Genomic DNA, 13449 nt, shown 5'->3' with positions numbered 1-13449 from the left:
GGCACTAAGTGAGAAATAGGACTGCTTGTGTGAACCTGATAATAATACAGAGTACTTCAAAAAACACCCAGACAATCTCTAAATTCAATGTCCCAAAAAGACACCAAATAGTCTCAGGTTCCACAAAGATGCCTGTCAAAACCTACCCCAAGAAACCTCTCAATTCTGTTTTATAATGGGGTTCCTTTATCTTCTGGATTTTTTTTAATTTTAGAGGAAATAAAGGACATAGTTGCAAATAGCTGAGTGGCCAAAAAGTTTACCTCAGTTTTTCCTCTAGAACATAAAGATAATAATAGTACTTGCCTTTCAAGATTGTTGAGAGGATCCAATTATGAGATGATAATTGTTAAGGACTTCAGTGACTGGCACAAAGTAAGTGCTATAGAAATGTGACTTAGTATCATTATTTAGGGGACATTTTGATTGACTAGAGAGTATGTGGCTAAGTCTCTACATGGCCAGCTGGATTTTACGTCCTTGATCAAGACCACGAACTCCCAAACACAAAATCCCCAGAGGAATACAAAATTCCAGTCCCTTTCCCAAGCATGTAACTTGCTGCAGTGGGGGAGGAGGGTCTAGATTTTGGCTCCACAGCAAGCACAACCAGCTCCTTTGGCCTAAGCACCATTTATCACATGGTTTCTAGGGGAAGATGAAGGCTACCTTCCTATTAACCAACTGTGGAAGGTCGGCATTCCTTCCGTCCCTCAACAGAGTCCTTGCATTTGATGGAAACTTGATGGTAATACGAGGAGCTACTCATTAGTCCGAGGGTGGCTAACTCAGTTCCTGCCATTTTCCCCTTTTGCCCTTCTCTAGGCAGTCAACTTGAACAGTTGTAGGGGAGTTAACTGTAAAACGTATTCATGCGAAATCTACTGAAATGAGCATTTTTAAAATAGTTCTGTCTGTAGCCACAGGTACTTTGGGGAAGGAGGGGGCTCTTTCTGGGGCTGCAGAGTTGGCTCAGTTTTGAAGCCCTGGCTGCCAGGCCAGATATATTAACCGAAGTTCCACATACTAAAAAAGCCCTCCACCAATCCAGATTTTGCACCCTCAGACCAGCTAGCCAGGAAGCTCAGCTTAGCAGGATACTAAGGGCTTTTAAGGTTTGAGAATACAATACAGGCAATGATGGCCCATCCCTAGATGCCCTTGTCAGGGGCTGAAAGGGCAAGAAAAAGAGCCAGAAATCATTCAGTGCTCTGTCATCTCTATTCCTCAATATATAGAGGTAGAGAAGGATGAGCAAACACTATCTGACAATATTAAATGTGTTCAAACTGTCTTTTTTGGTCCATGATTTGAATTAAGTGGCTCTTTGCTTCATTTTTTTCCCTTTGCACCTTTGCATTACTCAGAACCATGGCCAAAAGAGCATTGCCAGGGCCTGCTCTAGCACCTTGGAGAGCCATCAAAAACTGGTGTGGACAAACGGGGTCCAAGCAGGCAGGCTTTGCCAGCTCTGGCCAGGGAGTTCTGCAGACACTAAATCGGCACTACTCAAACGGACTAGAGAAAGAGAGACAGAACAAGAAGGAAGTGAGAAAAAGAGAGAAAGGAAGAGAGAGAGAGAGAGAGAGAGAGAGAGAGAGAGAGAGAGAGTGCGAAAGAGAGAGAGAGACAGAGAGAGACAGAGAGAGAGAGACAGGGAGAGACAGACAGACAGACAGAGAGAGAGAGAGACAGAGACAGACAGACAGGGAGAGGACAGAGAGAGAGAGAGAGAGAAAGACAGAGAGAGAGAGAGAGAGAGAGAGAGAGAGAGAGAGAGAGAGAGAGAGAGAGAGAGAGAGAGAAAGAGGGAGAGACAGAGACAGAGAGAAACAGAGAGAGAGAGAGAGAGAGAGAGAGAGAGAGAGAGAGAGAGAGAGAGAGAGAGAGAGAGAGAGAAGATGGGGAAAAGAGAGAAGAGAGAGAAAAGGAAGGAAAGAGAGAAGAAGAAACCTTCAAGGATTTCAATAGCAATTGCCTCTTCAAAGCAAGTAATAGCCACTGGCACCTTTTCCCTCCATGGCTCTTTGGAGCATAATTCATGGCTGAGCCATGCAAATCAGCCTAACCTCAGCCTATATTTTGATGTCCTGACATGACACTGCCAGATAGGGAAACCTCCCAACATACTAGCACTTCCCAGGCCATCATGAGCAAGTCTACCATCATATTATTGTGAACAAGACAGGGAAATGTGGGCTGAACAAAAACAAGTCTACTCAGAATGCCCACTGATATATCAAGACCAACCTGGAAGATCTCCAGCGGATGCCAAGGACCTGGCCTTGTCTCTCTAGTATTCAATATGATCATCAGTTAGGAAGAACTCTTCCATTTGCTAATTCTTCCATTTAACTGCTTCTGTGTGGTCTTCAGCAACCCTCATCCTTTCTGTGCCTCAATTTCCTCCTCTGTGAAATGGGAAGATTGAAAAAGGTGGCCTTTTCAGTTCCTTGCGGTTCTGAACGATGTATCATATGCAGACTAGACTAGCAGACCTGAGGCTGAAAGGGCCATGTGTGGGGCCACAGAATCAGGAGGGGGGGAAGTTACCAGGCCAGAAAGAAGAGTCAAATTGAAGAAGATCTAGTCTGCAGCCTTAGATGTGGCTCAGTTGAACTCAGTTGTCTGAAAAGTGAGTGAGGAGATACCAGGGACTCAAGGACACCATGAACTCAGTGTAAGAGGGCGAGAGGGGGCAGCATGGCCTCCAAGCTGGGTCCAATTGAGCAGACAGCCACTAGGCTCTGAAGAGAGACTTGTATGTGAATGTTTGGATGGAGGCAGGGACCATGCTGACCAGATGAAACTGTCTTCAGCCATGGGACTTGAGCAGAGGATGCAGACTTAGTCAAGTGCTTATGAGAGCCATCAAGTGATGGCAAACTTGTTGGCAACACAAGGGTTCAAATTTTTGCCATCTTGGGGCAATTAGTTGGTGCTATGGATAGAGCACCAGCCTTGAAGTCAGGAGGACCTGAGTTCAAATCTGCTCTTAGACTTCCTAACTGTGTGACCCTGGGCAAGTCACTTAACCCCAATTGCCTCAGGGGGAAAAATTTGCATCTGACTTTGGGCAATTCATCCAGTTTCTTCAGTTTCCTTCTCATCAAGTGTATGGAATAATAACAACTACAGGACGTACTTTTAGGGTTGTTGTGAAGCTCAAAGGATAGTTACCACCTGTGTGGAACTGTTTAACAAGTAAATTTACTCTTCTACTACTGCCTGGATTTGCTCCTGTGCACATGCATTGTCAGCTCCAGAAGAGATTTTCTTTCAGCTTGAATGGGCTGGAGTATGGATGGGGGAGGAGGAGAGAAGTAGTAAGGCAACTTTTGTTGAAAAGTGTCGGGGATGGGGAAAGAAGGAAGAAGTATAGGGTGCCCACTCCATGCTAGGATCAGTAGCTAAGAACTTTACACATATGACCTCATCTCATGCTTTTGAAGGAAAAATGTTAGGAAACCTTGATCCCTTTCCCCTTGAAGGAGAAAGGTGAAGTTTTGCAGGGCAGTATCACTCAAGTTCAAGGTTTTTTTTCAAAGTAGATTTTTCTGCCTTAATTTTTATGAAACACTATCAATGAAAAAAGCTGTGGTTCTTGTTTATTAACATGCCATTTAAAATTTTTTGAGTTCCAAATTGTCCCCCTCTTTCACCCTCTCCCTCACCCACTGAGAAGATAGGTAATGTGATACCCATTATACATGTGAAATCATACAAAATCCATTTCTATATTAGTCACATTGAAAAAAAAAAAGCAAGAAAAAGAAAGGGAAAAAGCAACAGACCTCCACCTGCACTCAGAACCTATCAGTACTCTTTCGGGATGTAGAGAGAATTTTCTTCCTGGGTATTTTGGAATTGTCCAGGATCATTATATTGATTAGATTGACTAAGTCATTCATAGTTGATCATTGCACAATGTTATTGTGTACAATGATCTCCTGATTCTTCTATTTCACTTTGCATCAGTTCATGCAAGTTTTTCCAAGTTTTTCTGACATCATCTTGCTCATCATTTCTCATAACACAATAGTAGTCCACTCTAATCATGTTCCACAGCTTATTCATCTATTCCCCAGTGAATGAGCATCCCTCAATTTCCGATTTTTTATTAGTCATTCGAAATGACTATTATAAATATTTTTCTACACATAGTTTCTTTTCCTTTTGAAAAAAAATCTCTTTATGAAACAGATCTACTAGTGATATTGTTGGGTCAAAAGGTATGCAAGTTTTATAGCGCTTTGAGTCTAGTTTCAAATTGTGCTCCAGAATGGTTAGATCAGTTCACAACTCTACCAATCATGCATAAGTGTCCCTATTTTTCCACATTCTTTCCACCTCTCCCAGAAACTACTCCAGGCAAGGCCCTGAACCCCTCACTTTACAAATTCAGAAATGGGTAAGCTTGAGTCAAGAACTAGAACCATATGTAGCCCAGAACTCCCTGCCTTGTCCCATATTTCAATATGTTCAAATGATGAACCCCATCTTAAGTTGGAACTCTACCTTTTGTTTTTTTAAGAATCCAAATTCATTTGATAAAGCTTGAGACCTGAGACTCACTATTGCCACACTCATTACATGAAAATTTTGATTTAGAATTCTTGCTTGTGTCCTAATTTCATGCTCCATTAGTGGTCAAAGATCATTGGCTGTCCTTGAAAGTGGTTAAATATTCACTCTTTGTTTAGACTTGTGACCAAGAGACAAAAATCCAACTTTGCAAGAGTAGTCGGAACAAAGAGACTAAAGAAAATTCTCTGCTTTTGTATTTGCCATTAAAAATAAATACCCAACCTGGCAGAGGAAGGCAAAGTCTTATCTCCCATAAACTGTGTTGCTAAATATAGTGTCTTTGACTGAGAAATACAGAAAGACACAGATCACAAAGACTTGTCTCTTCTTCCTAATCCCACTTTTCTACTATGAGCAGGAGGTTTCATGGTTTTGGACCTCGTTTTTTTTTTAATCTGTAAAATTTGGGGGATAATCTAGATAATCTCAGAGGTTCCTTTCAGCTCTACGTTCTGAACCCCAGTCCATTAAGTAGCAGCAGCCGCAACAGTAGTAGTAGTGCCAGCACTAAGTAACAGCACAAGTGAATAGTAACACTAGGTAGCAGCAGCAGTATAACAGTAGTAGCACTAAGTGGCACACAGTAGGTACTTAATCAATGCTTGGTAATTGATTGAGTGACAAACACACTTGTGGATAGATTAGAAGGTAAAGAGTAAGATAACCTCTAAGTGGGGAAGCTTTCACTCTCTTCCCGCAATTCCCCAGATTATTGTGCTGCACATGGACCTATGAGGACCTCAGATTCTGCAGGTTGCCTGTTCTCACTTCAGCTTTTTTTTCTTTTCTTGTCACTGTTCCAGCTGTTCTGCTCCTCAGTCAGCTGTAGAAACGTTCTCATTCCTCATCTACCCTGTCTTCTGACTAGGTGGAAGTAAGACTTATTAATCCTTTAGAACAAGAGCTCCAGAACAGAGCCAGAAATGGAGGGATCTCGGGACTCAAGTCCATTTTACAAATGAGAAAACTGAGAGCCAGAGAAGTAAAGGAATTTGTTCAGGCTCATACAGCTCTGAATGACTGACTCCAAGTCCAGTGCTGGGTACACTAGAACCCTTGGTCTCTCTTTTCGACCCCAGAAACAATCATCTTCATTTCTCTTTCAGGAGACTGCACTGAGATTAGTCTGAGAAACAAGTCCCCTGGAAATACAATCTTTTTTTTTTTTTTTTTTTTTTTCCATTTTTCACACTTTGGGTTTCTTACTGTCGGGTCAGCACAAGAGGAGTACAGTTTTCTGCCCCTGGGAGACATTAAGCCAAAGTTCCCTGGCTGCTTTCCTTTCTGGTTGAAGACAATCGAACCATTCTAGTTCAAATCCCATCATACACATGCTGCGTCCAAGGCTGTGGCCAGCACCTTCTCCATTGCCCTATATACTAGCAAGGAGCTTGATCTGAGGCTTAACAAAGAAAAACTGGAAGAAAAGAGCCTTAAAACCAAACTTCCCAAGACTTTTTCCTTTGCAACACAATATTCCAGACTATGGTTGGCCCTGAGACATCACAGCAGGAGGGTCCCCTGGAGGACCATGGGAAGAGGATAAACCTGGGATAAAGGGACCTCCTGCCCCAGCTCGGAGTGGGCCTGGGCTCTAGGACCAGTGGGAGACAGCAAGCAAGCTCCCCGGTGGGGGAGGAGATAGCCCAGCCAAAATTCTGGACTCTACCCACTCCCCATGCTCACGAAACTATCCTAGGTCCAGAGAGGCAGGAATCTTCCTCAGCACGAATCCCTCACCCAGAGAAAGCACCCAGATCTGAAGTCTGAAGATGTTGAAACAAAAGGGGAAACTGAGGCTTCAAGAGAACGTTTGGTCTTATCTAATGTCAGGCAAGGCGCAGCAGAGCTAACTCCAGTCCTGCTTGCTCTGCTGCCTCTGTCTCACAGAATCTCTGTTAACTTCAAAGTCTGCCTTTTCCATGACAAAAACATACACAATGCCATTCTCGCACAGCTCCCTCAGGACAGAGAATTAGAAACATGAGAGGCAGGGGCAAAGAACTAAGAGGTGAGACCCCTTGACATGAACCTCAGGGAGCCAGTGACAGGATCAGCCAAACTGGAACCCAGAATTTACCCAACAGCCCCCAGGCAGTCAGTGACAGGCAATAGTTGATATTATTGCAGATCGAGTGATGGGACATTTAAATAGTTAATGTTTCTGCAACCTAATACCAAGTTGCCCCACAAGATGTTTCAATGGAAAAACCATGATGGCTTTAAGTCTCTCTGGCCCCATGTCACCAGAAGCATTTCCTTATTGCAACGAGTGAGGAAAGGGACCAGGGCTGGAACCTCCGCTGCACAGCCAGTCCCCTTTAGGAAAGGCTTCTTTGCGCACTCTGGTCATTGGTCAGCCCGGCGGCTCCCGCTCAGCTCGCTCACATGCTTCAGAAAGGCACGCACTCCCAGGCTGCTCTCTTTAAATAACTGGTTCCCTTCTACTGTATCTTGGCAACTTGTCACTGAAACGTGATTATCTCATAACTACAGGCTGCTTCAGTTACAAATTGTGGCAATCGACTTGGTCCTTCACCTAGCATTAAGAACTCAAAGGCAAACAAGTGTTCTGCTCCATTTTCCCAACCTTTCCACAGAGACCTTTTGTCCTGTAAGTCTCCGACGGGGGTCAGCCGGGGTTTGCTTGGCCAAGGCTGGCCACCGAGTATGATACTTATCCCAAGGATTACCCGTGACCTCTAAATTCTAAGTGGAGGCAAGTAGGTCAGAAGAGGGATCTTCACCCTCCTGATTTATATTCTGTTTGGAAGCTCTGAAAGCTTCGCACATTAACAGCATCTAAGCATTGTGTTCGGTTCCAGGAGCCCGTGTGGCCCCTTTCAGGAGTGGGGATCTTGATTCCTCAACGTGACTGTGAAAGAGGCAAGGAGAGACTGGTCGTGTCCCGCCACAGGGTCAGCCTCCAAAACCGAGGCCCCTGCTGTGCAAAGATTGAAGTGCCAGAGCTGGGTCTGAACTCGGATTTAGGACATGGAGCATCTATGGCTCTGGTGGCTGGGCTGAGCTGAGCCCAGCCCCACCTGCTGAAGCCTGGAGAAACCAGAAGCAGAAATCCTTCTCAGCTACTCCTGCCCCAGGTGTATTGGTCATGGGCATACAAGAGTATGAGCACAAGCCTCTGTGCCTCTGTCTCTCCTTTCTTTCCCTACTTCCCTCTCCTCTCCCCCTCTCTCATCTCTCTCTGGCTGTTTCTCCTCCCTTCTTTCCTCTGGCTCCCTCCTCTCTGTCTCTCTTTCTTTTCTTTCTTCCTTCTTTCTCTTCTCTCCTTCCCTCTTTCTCCCCTCTCTCTCTGTCTCTCCTTCCCTCTCTCCTCCCCACCCTCTCTTTGTCTCTTTCTCTCTGTCATCTCACAGGACACTCCTTCCTGGGAAGGACTTGGCCCTAGGAGTAGAGAAAAGGGGCAAGCAGCAAAGGGTAGGAAGAGGGGCTGCTTCCACAATACTTTGTAAACCCCCAATTCCCTCACACCTAGCACAATGTCCAGCCCAGGTGCCATTGCTGAATTCTGTGCCGTTTTGTGATCCAGATCATTTTTAGTCAGGTCAAAAAAGAAAAATGCCTTAATCCTTAGCAAGTAAGGAGGTGTTTCAAAGAAACAGAATCAGCTCATGAGATCTACACAGAAAAAGGGATTTAGGTCAAGGAGCTGGCTCCCTTATTACTGATTCTCAGAAGGATCAATCAACAAAGAATATTCTGTTTACTTTCTAGAAAATGGTTTAAAAAAAAAAAAACTTCAGAGAGAAGGCACTGTGTCCATTCAACAGCAAAGGGCTGGTAAGAGTGGATGGGGACCTCAGTGGCCCCCCAGTGGGTGGGGGAGGCAGCCCCCTCCTGGAAGGTTGGCTCAAGTTGGAGTTACAAATTAAACAGGTGACTGATTGCAATTTGCTGACTAATTAATCAACCACAGCAGCACAACCACCAATAAAGATCATTAGAGAAGCCTCTCATTAGTACCCCGTTCCTCCAATCTCAACTGTTATGATATCTATTCTCTGATGGAAACGTTTACCAAGAGGACCAACATCTCTACTGAGCTCCAAGGTTCCCAAAGTGCTTTCTTCCCAGAGGCCTCGGGGGTGCAAGCACCATCTTCCCTTCCGCAGAGGGGAAGTGACCAGCTCAGGATCACACAGCTAACTGAGACCAGGGCAGGGACTTGCACTCACTCCCCCATCACTGACAGGGCACTGGGGGAGGGACCCCGAGAAATCTCAGCTGGGCCCAGACAGGCCCAGAGGTCTCCTGGGGGAGAGCGTCTGCCTTCCTGCTGGCAGCAGGGGGGACCTGGGAAGAGAAGGCTTCCAGGGCCAGTGCTCCCAGGCTCTTGGGGAGACAAGGAGATAGTGCTCTCTCACCAGGACCATTAGTGCAAAGGCAAAGGAGGAGGGGATCCCAGAAACCCTGGGGGCAATGAGGCAAGCAGTCCAGCCAGGCGGGGGCTTTTCTCCCTTTAAAATACCTTGGACCCATAAAGGAGTGAGCCCAGATCCTTAGCTCATTCCTCTCCCATCCAAGAGAAAGCTTAGTTTTGGGGGGAGGATCCGCAGCGGTGGAGAATTTCCCCTGGGGCCATTTTCAGTCGTTTTCCTGGGCTTTAGCCCATCCTGGGCACCTGGCAAAGCTTTCTCTCCGGCAGAAGAGAGCCTTTCCTTAACTGTGCTTCTGCACTGGGGGCCAACGGGATGAAAACTTCCCTTTCTTTCTTCAGTCACTTCAGGACCAGAATCTGCTGGAGCCAAAGCGGTGGGAATGCTTTCCTCCCCCCTCCGCCGCGATCCCCTGGCTGCCCTTCATCTCCACAGCGGCTCACCGGTCCCGGGGAAGCCCCAGCACCCAGAGCCCGGCCAGCCTTGGAGGAAGGCTGGTCCTCCTTCATTTTTCTGTGAGGCCAGGCCTCGCACTGCCAAAGGCACTCCAAGTCTTAACGGGAAAGCCCAGAACTTGGCTTCAGAAGGAGCCCCTAATCCAAGCCTCAGAATCCCGAAGGACGCCCCCTCCCCGGCAGCACTGTGACTCCAAACACCTGGAAGGGCAACAAAGCCAAGCAACCCCCCAGCCCCGAAGGCCGCCCCCCCTGCCACCGAGACCTCGGGGTCCTGCTCGGACAGGGCAAAGACTGGGCTTCGGAGGCCAGCGCCTCCCTCTTTACCTGGCAGGGCACCGCCTGGGCTCGGGCTGCTTCTGCCACTGAGGGCTGTCTCGGAGGCCGGGGAGATCGGGCTCTTAACAGGAGTGTTGGCAGGAAGCGGAGGGGGAGGAAGGGATTACGAGATGTTCTCTGGAACCCCCCCAACTCAGCAGCACCTTGGGCGAGGAAAGTCACCCTGGCCCTGGCCCGGCTCGGTGCCCCGATAGGGTTTCGCAGGGGGCTCCCCGCGGAGGCGGCCAGCCTCCATCTTCCCCGAACGGCCCGATACAGCTATCTCCCCGACTCGGCACCCGGCTCCAAGATGGCCAAGTCAAGATAAGCTCGGGGCGGTGAGCCCTTTTCGGCTCGGCTCACAACTGCGCTATCTGCCCGGCCCCCAAAGAGTCCGGGAGACCCCGGACCCCGCCTCTCTCCCTCCCTCCTCCCTCCCTCCTCCCTCCACGCCGAAGAAAGAAGGCACAGTTAAAAGGCAACGGAAGCCCCAGAATAAGGCGGGGGCGGGCCGGGGGCGGGGATCCAGCTCCGGCGACTCCCCGGCCGCAGACCCTCGGCGCAGAGGCAGGGAGGAGGGGGCCGCCGAACACTTCTGCCCAGGACCTGGTGAATGAGGCAAACTTGGCAATAGCCGAGTCTCCCGGACAATCGAGCTAAATAGATCGGAGCTGGGGAGAACGCGGGAGAAGCCCCCACCCCCGCCGGAAGCTGGCACTCGGAGGGCAGAGCCCAGAGCCGAGCGAGCTCCGCGCGCCCCAGGCCTCGGACTCGGAAGGGGCCCAGGAGCAGCCGGCGCCAGCTCCATCCGTGGGGCGGGCTGGGCCCTCGGACCCGTGGGCCCTCCTCGCCTCAACCCAGCCCGCAGGGGCCAGCCCCAAGCCGGGCGCTCCCCTCTCTCCAGAGCATTCTCCCCAGGAGCCGGGCCCATGCACTCGTTTCCAACGAGCTACAGCCCACGGGCGATCGCGGGGCCCCTTCTAGTCAGGGGCCCTTTGTGGGCGTTTCCTCGGGTTCCTCCTGCCTCCTGGAGGTGGCCTGAGGTACTGCGGCCAGAGCGGAGCAGGCCCGGCGGGTCCCGAGCAGCGGCACCCCACAGTCCTCGGAGGGGGGCGGGGACCCCCGGCCCGGGCGGAAGCAGCCGGCCCGAGCGCCGGCCCGGCACTGCCCGCCTCGGGCGGCCGGACACTTCCCGGGAAAAGTACCGAGTTCGGGGCCAAGTCTCGTGCTCGGGCCCCACAGGCCTCCTCGTGCCTCCTCCCTCCCCACCCGGAGCTGCTGCGGGGCGAGAGGGAGGCGCGGGCACCGGGGCTGGGAGGCGGCCTTCGAGCTGCCCTCGCTCCCCGGGCACCGGCCCCTCGAGTGCCCCAGTCCCCGGAGCGCCGGCCCCGCGTGAGTCCCCGCGCGCGCCCTTACCCGGCAGAGGCCCTCCGAACGGAGCCGAGCCCCGGAGAGAGAAGGCGCCCATCGGTGCCCGCAGCCGCGCCAGGAGTCCCGTGCCCCCGCGTGCCGCCGCCACCGCCGCCTGCTCGCGGCCCGGGCTCAGGCTGCGGCTAGGGCCCGGGCAGGGGGGCGGGGCCGGAGGCGGGGGGCGGGGCGCGCTGACAGCGGGGCACCGGCACTAGGGGCCGCGCGCGGGGCGGCCTGGCAGCCTCGGGCCTCTCCCCCCGGCGGAGCATGCGCCCGGCGCCCCGCCCCCCACTCCCTTCCCCGCCTCCCGCCCCGCCCGCAGACACCTGTTGCCCAGGGAGGGGAGGAGGGGGTCCGGAGTTCGCTAGGTCTTGGGAGGAGGGGCGCGGGGGACGGGCGGCCAGGCTCCTCCCCTCACGTCCCGTCTTTACGGCGTCCTTCGGGGGTGACCCGGGCAAGTCATTTCCCTGCTCTGCCTCAGTTTCTTCATCTGCCGAATGGCCTCGATCGTCCCCAGTGTCCGACCCCCGCCTCCCTGAGGAGCCAGTCTGTAGAAAGCACTGTGGAAGCAGTCCGAGCACGCAATCATCGACGCGGAGCGGGAACGGGCCTTAACGGCCGACACTAGTCCGACCCCTCACGCTACAGAGGAGGAAACTGAGGCTTAAAGGGGGGGACAGGGCGGGCCCTGGGGGGAGGGGGCGTCAGTCCGAGTCTGCCGCCCGAGGGACAGCTGGCGCCGGGAGGCGGGAGACGCTGGGCCCGCCCTGGGGGCTGCGGGACCCTGCGCAGCTCCATTCTCTCGGGCGCCCGGGGTACATCCGCGAGGGAAAAGGAGGTTCCTCCTCGGGAGCGCAGGCTGCTCGCCACCGGCCCCAGCTCGTCCCGGCCAAGCCCACCCTCCCTCGGCCGACTTATTGCCCAGCCCGGCCGGTTCTCCCCTCCACCAGCCCCTCCCCCGCCCCCCCCCCCCCGGCCTTCTCTCTCCCCTCACTCCTGCTGTTTCTCTTCTCTTTCCTCACCCCCTCCGTCCCCTCTCCCAGACCCCCATCCTTCCCCTCCCCGTCCCCTCCTTTTTCCCCTCTTTGGGGCTGGAGGAGAGGGAAGGAAAGGGGAGACACACCTCCCCGGTCTGGGCTTAGGATTGGCTGTGGTGTGGGGGCTGGCATTTGGCGGGGCCCGGAGCCGGGGTGGGGCTGAGCCTGGGCGCCGGAGGGCGGATCACGCGGACCCGGGCCCGGGGAAAGGGCGCCCCGAGCAGGCTGGGGAGGGGGGGCCCTTGGGCTCCGCACTGCCCCCCGACTTCAGCCTGTCTCTCACGGCGCCCCACTTTTGTGCTTTGTACCTGGAGCTGGCAAGCACGACCCCCGGACACGGGACAAAGCTGGCTGGGGGGGGGGGCTCGAGCCGCTGCCTCAGCCTCCCCGTGCCCCCACTGGAGCTGAGCCCCTCCCGCCCATCGTCTCAGGCCGACTACCCCCGGGAGGAGGGCAGCGGGTGGGGGAGGGGGATCCCAGTCCACTCGGAACCTGCCACTCTAAAAGGAGCCAAGGACGTCTGAACCCGCGTGGGAACAGGCCTCCGGGAGAGGGAGCCCGGCCCTGCGGCTTTCTCGGCCGAGTTCCAGCCCGGTGACCTTGAGCTTGGGCGCTCCGGCTTAAGAATCGCTCACTCACTAAGCCTTTGCTTACCGAGGGCTCTCCTCCCCCAACGGCCCCGCAGGGGCTCGGGCAAGCCTGCTAAGGGGCCCACTTTACAGATGAGGAAACTGAGGCCCGGGAGCAATCTCATGCCTAACGTCACGCAGGGCCAGTACACAGCGGCCGCGCCGGATTTGAAGTCGGGCGCCACCCGAGTTTTTTCCACGATGCTCTCGGGGCCGAGTTTCACCTGAGAAGTGAGCTCGGAGGTCCTTGAGTTGTGCTCGAGGTCCCGCCAGGGTGACTGACTAGTTTCAGGTCTTGCCGAGCCCGCCACCGGCCTCTGCGTCTGGGTGCGGGGGGAGGGCCCGGGAAGTGTGGGAAAAGGGGACGCGAGTGGGAGGGGGGCGGGGCTGACACGGCTCCCAGAGGGCCCGGGCTACAACCCGAGCGGAAAGGGGGGAGAAGGGCACCGGGGGAGAAAGCCAAGGAACCCGAAGGGCACGGCGGCGGAGCGAGTGCCAGGGACGGCGGGCAGGGGCGGTGAGCGAGCAGTCACCGCTCACCCGGCCCGGCCCTCCCCGCCCTGGGGCTTCGTGGCCTTCAGCCCGGGAGCAGCCTGTTCCCAGCCCGGGCCGCTCC

The 13449-nt window shown here is 53.1% G+C and overlaps 1 protein-coding gene across 2 annotated transcripts in view; it reads right to left on the bottom strand.

The window, feature by feature from the left end:
- Positions 1–11303, bottom strand: part of PPARA (peroxisome proliferator activated receptor alpha) — a 58486-nt gene extending 47183 nt beyond the window's left edge. Inside the window, exon 1 of one of the 2 annotated variants that reach the window (XM_074272085.1) lies at positions 11174–11303. The gene's annotated coding sequence lies outside the window, so the exon portion shown is untranslated. Of the gene's footprint in view, positions 1–9766; positions 10135–11173 lie in introns of those variants that run through there. The other variant, XM_074272086.1, reaches the window with a different exon arrangement.
- Positions 11304–13449: the final 2146 nt, after the last annotated feature.

The sequence above is a fragment of the Sminthopsis crassicaudata genome, chromosome 5, assembly GCF_048593235.1.
Source record: "Sminthopsis crassicaudata isolate SCR6 chromosome 5, ASM4859323v1, whole genome shotgun sequence".
Taxonomy (NCBI): Eukaryota; Metazoa; Chordata; class Mammalia; order Dasyuromorphia; family Dasyuridae; genus Sminthopsis; species Sminthopsis crassicaudata.
The sequence above is the reverse complement of the archived record's forward strand: the minus strand, read 5'-3'. Positions and strand labels throughout refer to the sequence as shown.